The sequence below is a fragment of the Amblyomma mixtum genome, chromosome 3 (genome assembly GCF_055824585.1).
Source record: "Amblyomma mixtum isolate Tamu chromosome 3, ASM5582458v1, whole genome shotgun sequence".
Lineage (NCBI taxonomy): Eukaryota > Metazoa > Arthropoda > Arachnida > Ixodida > Ixodidae > Amblyomma > Amblyomma mixtum.
In genome coordinates, this window is record NC_143014.1 from 297,211,849 (window position 1) to 297,219,420 (window position 7,572).

At 43.0% G+C, this 7,572-nt stretch overlaps 1 long non-coding RNA gene across 3 annotated transcripts in view; it reads left to right on the top strand.

The window, feature by feature from the left end:
• LOC149355317 (uncharacterized) overlaps positions 1–5,938 on the top strand; it is a 76,214-nt gene extending 70,276 nt beyond the window's left edge. For all 3 annotated transcript variants that reach the window (XR_016291487.1, XR_016291488.1, XR_016291489.1), the window contains one exon: positions 145–5,938. This is a non-coding gene — a long non-coding RNA (uncharacterized LOC149355317). The remainder of the gene's footprint in view (positions 1–144) is intronic.
• The last annotated feature ends 1,634 nt before the right edge of the window (positions 5,939–7,572 follow it).

Below are 7,572 nucleotides of genomic sequence, written 5' to 3' on the forward strand. Positions count from 1 at the left end.
TCGGCGTCTCTCATAGCCTGAGTCGCTTTGGGACGTTAAACCTCATAAATCAAATCAAATCAAAATATAATTACAATGCTTTCACATTACTCTCACATAAGTTCCTTAAGTGCCCCCACTAATTTCTTTATTCTGCATCCACAGAATTTGGAATTTTCCACTGCAGAAAGTTAGGGGCCTTACTCGAGCTGCGAGAAAAAGCCAACTCCTCAACGACCTTTGGCAAGTGAAGCGAAACACATGGCTTCTTCTGTGGGAAAGGCCACATGCATCAACGCACGAGTGACTTCCTGTGGAATACTGCAGATTGTTTGTTCTCGCTACATGGAAGTTGAAGCTTTCTGCTGCAGAAAATTGGGGGCCTTACTCATAGTTTAAACTTCATTTTGCCAAACCAATCAGTGCCAAGTTATTGGAGAGGTTGTCCAGTAGTTCAGGTTTTATTGTCAGTTACTACCCACATTGGTCACCTAAACCTTGCAGAAAAATCCCTGAAGTGTCGTACAGGCCGTTCATGTGTGGTACTTGGTGTGATAGCAACTACAAGCCACCTTGATTTTGTGCCTGTAAGCATGGCGAGCATGTTTATCTCAAATGGTCTTGGGCTGTTTAGATGTACACATTTCCAGCATTCACTTGGCTCAGGCCGAGACAATGGTTTTGTCTGTGCTGGCATTGAGAGTCCTGCAGGCACTGTGCATGTTGGCGAGCACAGTTTCCTATGCAGCACCCATGCCTTGCTACCAGACCACAGGCCTGTATTGGCTTTCATGATGACCATCACCTGCTGTGTTTGATGAGCAACTAGGTCTAAGATGTGCGTCTGAGCTGGAAATGTTACAATGACTCGGTTTCCCCAGTTCAGGAGATCTGTGCATCCTGAACTCATCACTTCTCTACCAGAATGGCTGTAAAGCCTTGTTTGGGATGCTTTGTGGCTGTCCCTCTGCAGCCCTTGCCTTTTGAGTTTCGTTGCTGCTAGAGCACTGTGGCAGTTGCATGTCTAACACTGTCAGCTCTTCCAGGCATCAGATTGAGATGACAAGCTCCAGTGGCACTGTTACTCAGTACAATTCAACCTGGATATATCGAACCCTAAAGGGATCACGAGATAGTTTGATATCTCTACCAATCCGTTATATAAAAAGTGGCAATAGGTAAGTTTATGTGCAGCCTAGAAGCGTGAATACATTGCTCCTATGCTGGTGACATGCTCTTTGCCGCGACATGCAGCACACCGCTCGCTAGGTGCTGTGTTGCTTCTTATTGAGCTGCAGTGGGCATTGCTTTGGAACTACGCGTTGCCTGTAGTAAGATGCTTAATCTTGTTGCCAGCACACAATGAGTAGAATAGTCTCGTTAAATTATTGTACAGTTGGTTTCCACGATGCCTTTGCAGCGAAGCACGCCTGGCGAGGCCACCACTAGGGTTAGTTTAGTTAGATTCACCACATGACAATGATGTGGCTTGGAAACTGAGTACAAGAGATCAAAGGCCACCCTCAAGCACATCCTACTTTCTCCTCGTCTCACGGTTTCCCCATGCTAGCACTGCCAGCTAGTTCCCATGACCCCACGGCCGACCTGTTTCTGCACGCAAAATGTGATCAAAGAGCACCGTTAGAAGTGTGACTTGCAGGGACATGGTGAGCCATTCAGTAAATTTGATGTTCTGCTCAACATGAGCGTGATAAAAGTGAGTAATAGTGCTATACTTTTGCATGGGATTTTGAAGTTGATGTTTCGATTGTTAGGCTACGCGAGACGCTGCGGTGGTGGTGACATATCGCACGGCTAGCGCACGGGCATTTTCTCATTTCGCCTCCATCGGAACCATCATTATTTGGTCCTGTGTCCTTGGTCTCGGCAGCGCCCGTAGCCACAATCCTCACCGTAGGTGTACTTTTGTCCGTGAAGCGCTTCTGATGCTATTTTCAGCTTTGTGGGTATGAGGGAATTTGATGCCTCAGCTTCGTTTTTTTTTTTGCGCAAGAATACTGATGAATTTCAACATATTTTGTTCCTATATCTTGGGCTGCTCGCCAGCCGAAGAACTGGTTATCATTTTCTGCCACCAAGCTTCTCTCTCATTTCTGAATTTAATGTAATTTTAAAGGGAGCCAGTTCATACAATTTTACATGTTTTTTTGGTTTCATGGGACAGCCAATTATCTATTTAATTGTGCTCATAGAAGTAAATGACCTGAAGAAACGTGCTGTTGATATTAAGGTGGACAGAAAGGCCGTGTTCTCATCTGCAGGGTAAATTCCCTCTAGTGCTATCGTGAAGTACTTTAATAATGAATGCAGCCCTGGTCGAGCGCCTTCTCAGGTAGCAGTGATGTATTTGATTCTGCCAGCAAGTTTAAAAGGGCACTGAGGACAACTCCATCCAACTTCTGTTCGTAGTAAAAATGGATACTATGGTGCCTTTCAGGTGTGTGGTTGTTTGTCCAGCAGAAGACACAATTAGTGGAGAGGAAATTGAGTAAAAGTGTTCCCACCACTGCATTCAATCCTATAGGGCTCTTTGATAACTGTTTTGAAGTGAATAGCAATGCAGCCTAAGCTGTGGGTTAAACTGTCAACCCATCGGAGCTTATTTGTGAAATTGGCTGATCATCACTTCTTTTTTTGCCTTTTCTTGTTGGCAAAAAGGTCACTTTCAGCGAAAGCTGCATTATGGTAGTTAGATTAGTTAGAATGTCTGATAGCTAGGAGGACTGCCAGGTCTGTTACACTAAACTGGCGGGTGGCTAAGGCTGATGCTTGTGCTACTTGTTCTATGATAAGCAGAAAATACACAAAGTAGAAATTTTTTATTTCACATTTTAATTGTGCTGATTGGTCAATGATGGAAAAACTGTATTGATTGGTAGTGGTTTTTCGGTGGCTTTGCTTTTGTTTCCCAGGAAAGCTGTTTTGTTGCCCGTTATGAGCATTGCAGTCAACGTTTAGTTCCATTAACATTGTTGCAGTCTGCATGAGAATGGAAGTGAAATGGCATGCGGTGTTTGTAAGGTTAGTTTCGCACAAGTGTTTTTCATGTTGCCTGTGCTTGCTGCTCTAAGAATTTGATGTGCTGTGTGATGGAAGCTTGTCAGAAAAATACTTTTTTTTACACCTGGCTTAACCTGAAGTCTACTGCTTGAGTATACAAGGCACATTTGCATCTTTGCAGTAGCATGAGTTTTACTGCAATATTTTGATAAAGTGCCACTGCTGTGGCTTAGTGGTTATGGTGCACGGCTGCTCACTCGAAAGGCGTGGGTTTGATCCCAGCCACGGCAGTCACAATTCGATGGAGGTGAAATGCTAGAGGCCTGTGTACTGTGCGATGTCAGTGCACATTAAGGAACCCCCAGGTGGTGAAAATTTCCAGCGCCCTTCACTATGGCGTCCCTCATTGCCTGAGCCGCTTCTGGACGTTAAACCCCCTAAAACCGAACCAATCATTTTGGTAAAGTAGCAGCTTGATCGTGGGGTATTGCAATTGGACTTTTCGAATGCAATTTTTTTTTTGCCAAATATTGTTTGCCCGGAAATAATTGCTGTTTTTTTTTTCGATGATATATGTGGCATCTCTGTGCATTCAAAAGCTGTGAATAGTTAATCTTGTCTTGTTTATGAGAAGGTGCAGTTTATGTACAAGCAATTAATGCACAAATTGTCACGTTCAGAGCAGTGAATGCAGTATGAAATGCTCTAGCCCTAAATAAAGTAACTGCTTGGAAATTAAGTGATCAGGCTGTATATATAAAAAAACTTTAATAGAAGTTTGTTTCTAAAACTGGATTCCACGGAAACCCAAGTAAAAGACAAGTGAAAAAAAAGGGAGCAGCACAAATACACCTTCACTTGTCTCGCTTAGGCACTTGGAATTGGGCCTTTCTGTCTAGCCGCCTTGATCTTGGAATAGCGTTATCTGGTTGTCATAATTGCAAGTGTATTTGTTGCTTTTGACGTGCTACTACTCCTTCGGTCACTGCACAATCTGAAAGCAGCAACTGTTTGAGGGAACAAAGTTTCGGATTGGAAAGACAGAAAAAAGTGACTGGCCGTAAACCAGAAGGAGCTACAGGGCCTCCTGTCATGCAGCCTGTATGATGGTGGCAGCGATAGAAGTGCTATTGAACCATTGTGGAGGCACAACATAGCACTTCTTAATGTTCGTGCATGACCTCAAGTTGATGGGGACTTGATATGGTTACATACGTCAGTGTCCTCACATGCTGTGCAAAAACACCTTAACCAGGTAACTGCTCTGATAAGGTGATGATAGCTTGTGAGCAGAATGAGCTTATCAGACGAAGCTTAATTGAAGAGGTGCTGCGAAGGCTGACTTTCTGCACTCTGCATTTTTCTGAAGCAGCTGAGCACTGCCTCACAATGCATTGCTGTGCTGTTAAACGAACTATCCCGTTGTCTCACTGCAATCCTGTTTTCTGCAGTCTGTTCATGTTCTCTGATTTCTGAGCTATGGTGTACGCCTGAAGGATATTGACTTTTTTCGGTTAAAACTGAATTTCAGAACACAATTACTGCGTACGTTTATCATCTTTTTTTGGATTTAAAAACTCTAACGTCTAGATATGCGAGCAGTAGGGAATGCATGCAAGTCTTTTAATTACTTTCATTGGCCTTGTGCAGTTGAAAGCAACCAGGGCTGCGAATGATACTTGAAAAAGTATCGTCGATTTTGATACACAATGCCGTCAAAAATAGTATTTTCGATACTGATACAAGATACTAAACCAAAATATATTTCCAATACAAATACTCGATATTGTATAGTTTATATTTCAATACATCACTGAAATTGCCAATAGTGTTTAAGCTGGCAATGGGATTTGCTAAGTTAAAGAATTTCTCTGTGGTCTCTGGAATTTTTAGTGTATATAATATAGCACACAGTATTTGAAAGGTTTTTAATGAATCTAGCTGCAGGGATTTCTTTAGGCTCCACTGTCGGCGCAACTGGTTTTGTCAAAATATTAGCACCAGAGTGAAGCCTGGGGACGTTGAAGCCATTGCTGAAGTTAGCAGCCTAGCAAAATGTGTTTTTAAAGCTAATGTTCCTCATGCAAACCGGTCTCTGCGCATTTGTGTACATGAATAAACTTTAAACTGTTTCTGATGCTCTTGGTTTGTTAATCTAGTGTGTGCCTGTTGGCTCTGTCTTTGCCCTGTGCTAAAAAGTGCGAGCTCTGTGTAGTTGGGAAAGCCGAACAGTTATTTCACCCGCAGACTGTTGAAGAGACATTTAAAGTTGAACATTCCTTGTTAAAAGCTAGGAGGAAAACATCAAACTCTAAAGTGACAGTTTTTTTAGGCAAAACATACTTTGTTTTTGATGTTATTTAGATGTTTTTTTATGTAACAGTAGGAAGTAACACCATTTGCCATCCGAAAGAGCCCCACGATGCGATGATGCTTATGGTGGGGTGAGAATTTGTTTTCTCAAAAAATTTCATTTTTCAGATTCTGCAATCATCTGGTAGAGAATTTCTTTATATTTCAGAAAATATATTGCACTTGGGTATTTGCAACTTCAAAAACATTTTTATCTGTCGTTTTTCTTTGTCCCGTCGACTAGAAAAGGGGGTGAACCTTTATGTACTCTCTTCATTTCGGATATTTGCAAAAATTCAATGCTTTGAAGTTTTTGCTCATAAAGTGAAGTTTTGGTTTCGGTTTGAAATTTGGCCTTGTTTGTAGTACATTTTTCAGCCACTAGGGCTCCTCCTGTAGTTTTTCTGTCAAGAGAAGTTTTGTAGGATGAAATGGTTTTCAGATTTTTTCTCAAAAAATTTTTGGAGGTTTGTGTACCTTTTTCTCATGAACTATATAAGGCATAAGGAAACAAAATTTTTCTGAGATGTTAATTGATGGCATTTACATAACTGGAACTAGAACCAATACCCTAGGTGCATTTGGATTTTTGTGACAAAAAAAAGAAGTCATATGCGGCAATTTTATTGCATCGATAAAGACATAACAGATCTCATTTTTGTTGGAAGCGCATAACTTTAGTTCCATTTATGTAAAGCATTGGTTGCTACTTTTGCACAAAATTGCAACACTCTTTGGAATAGGCGCAGCGACGAAAATTGGTCGCATGTTTATTCCCCTCGGTTCTGGGATAGAAGCTCGGATAGCAGTCAATAGAGAGTACCGCCTGTTCCGTATTTATCTGTCCGTGTTAGAAAAAAATGCGCTGCGCAATCTACTGAACTATATGGGCTCAAAACGCCAACTACAAGGTAGCTTATGATAGTCTTAGTCTTTCGATATGTAATTTAACATCTAAACTTGCCTACATTTTCAGGAATCGGCGAAAAACTGCATTCGGCTGCGGCAGAACTTTTCGTCCAGGCGAGCAAAGAAGCCACTTTGACAGGCTGCGCCATCTGGCGAGCGGTGAGGCAACCGATGTCACGGCTTGGGGTGGGAATGCGCACCTCGCGCGGTTTCTTCGGATGTGCGTGTCGTCTGCTCCTTGGAATTAACGCCGCTCGCCAGATGGCGCAGCCTGTCAAACTGGCTTCTTTGCTCGCCTGGACGAAAAGTTCCGCCGCAGCTGAATGCACTTTTTCGCCGATTCCTGAAGATGCAGGCAATTTTAGATGTTAAATTACTCATCGGAAGACGAAGACCATCATAAGGTACCTTGTAGTCGGCGTTTTGAGCCCATATAGTTGAGTAGATTGCGCAGCGGAATTTTTCGTAACAGGGACAGATAAATACGGAACACGCGGTAGAGAGTTTTAGTATTGCGGGCTTTGCGTAATTGCGTGCATAGCGGAATAGCGGGTCCAGAGTGCGCATGCGCAGAACGCTAACGGGGAAATAGCGTTAGCGTACGCACGCAATTTTCAGAATTTAGCGTTGCGGCTTTTGCGCCCTTAGCGTGGAAACATGGCGGCGTCCTTTCAAGCGACAGCCGCCCGCTTCAGCCGATTCAGCAGCTCTTGCGATTCCGGTCGGCATGTTTACCGGCAACTACTGGTGTTTTTGCTTTTCGCTATGACTTACCTTGCTTCGACGATAAAGTTTAAGCTGCAATTCAGCCCAGTTGCCATTGCCTTTACTAGATGGCGCCACTATTTTCCTTTTTTTTTTCATTTTATTTCAAATTCGGGGTCATTTTGCCGACGAAAATGAACGCTTCACTAATAATTCGTATAAAAAACTTGGAAATATTATACTTTGGCAAGTTAGCGGCAGTGTCGACCATTTTAGAAGGGCCGTTCGCATCCATGTCAAGCAGATGGCGTTTAACGTTTTCAAAACGCTATACTAAAACTGTCTTTGGGGATACGTTGCTTGCGGAACGCTAACGTAATTTCCCTTAGGTCCGCTATCACGCTAACGCTATACTAAAACTCTCTATTATTGCGGGCTTTGCGTAATTGCGTGCATAGGGGAATAGCGGGTGCAGAGTGCGCATGCGCAGAACGCTAACGGGGCCGGTATTATATCTTGTGTAGGAGTCCTCTGCACACAACGCACGCACATGGCCGGACATCGGAAGCCTTCTTACCACTATGGAGCAGTCGTTCTGCACAAAGG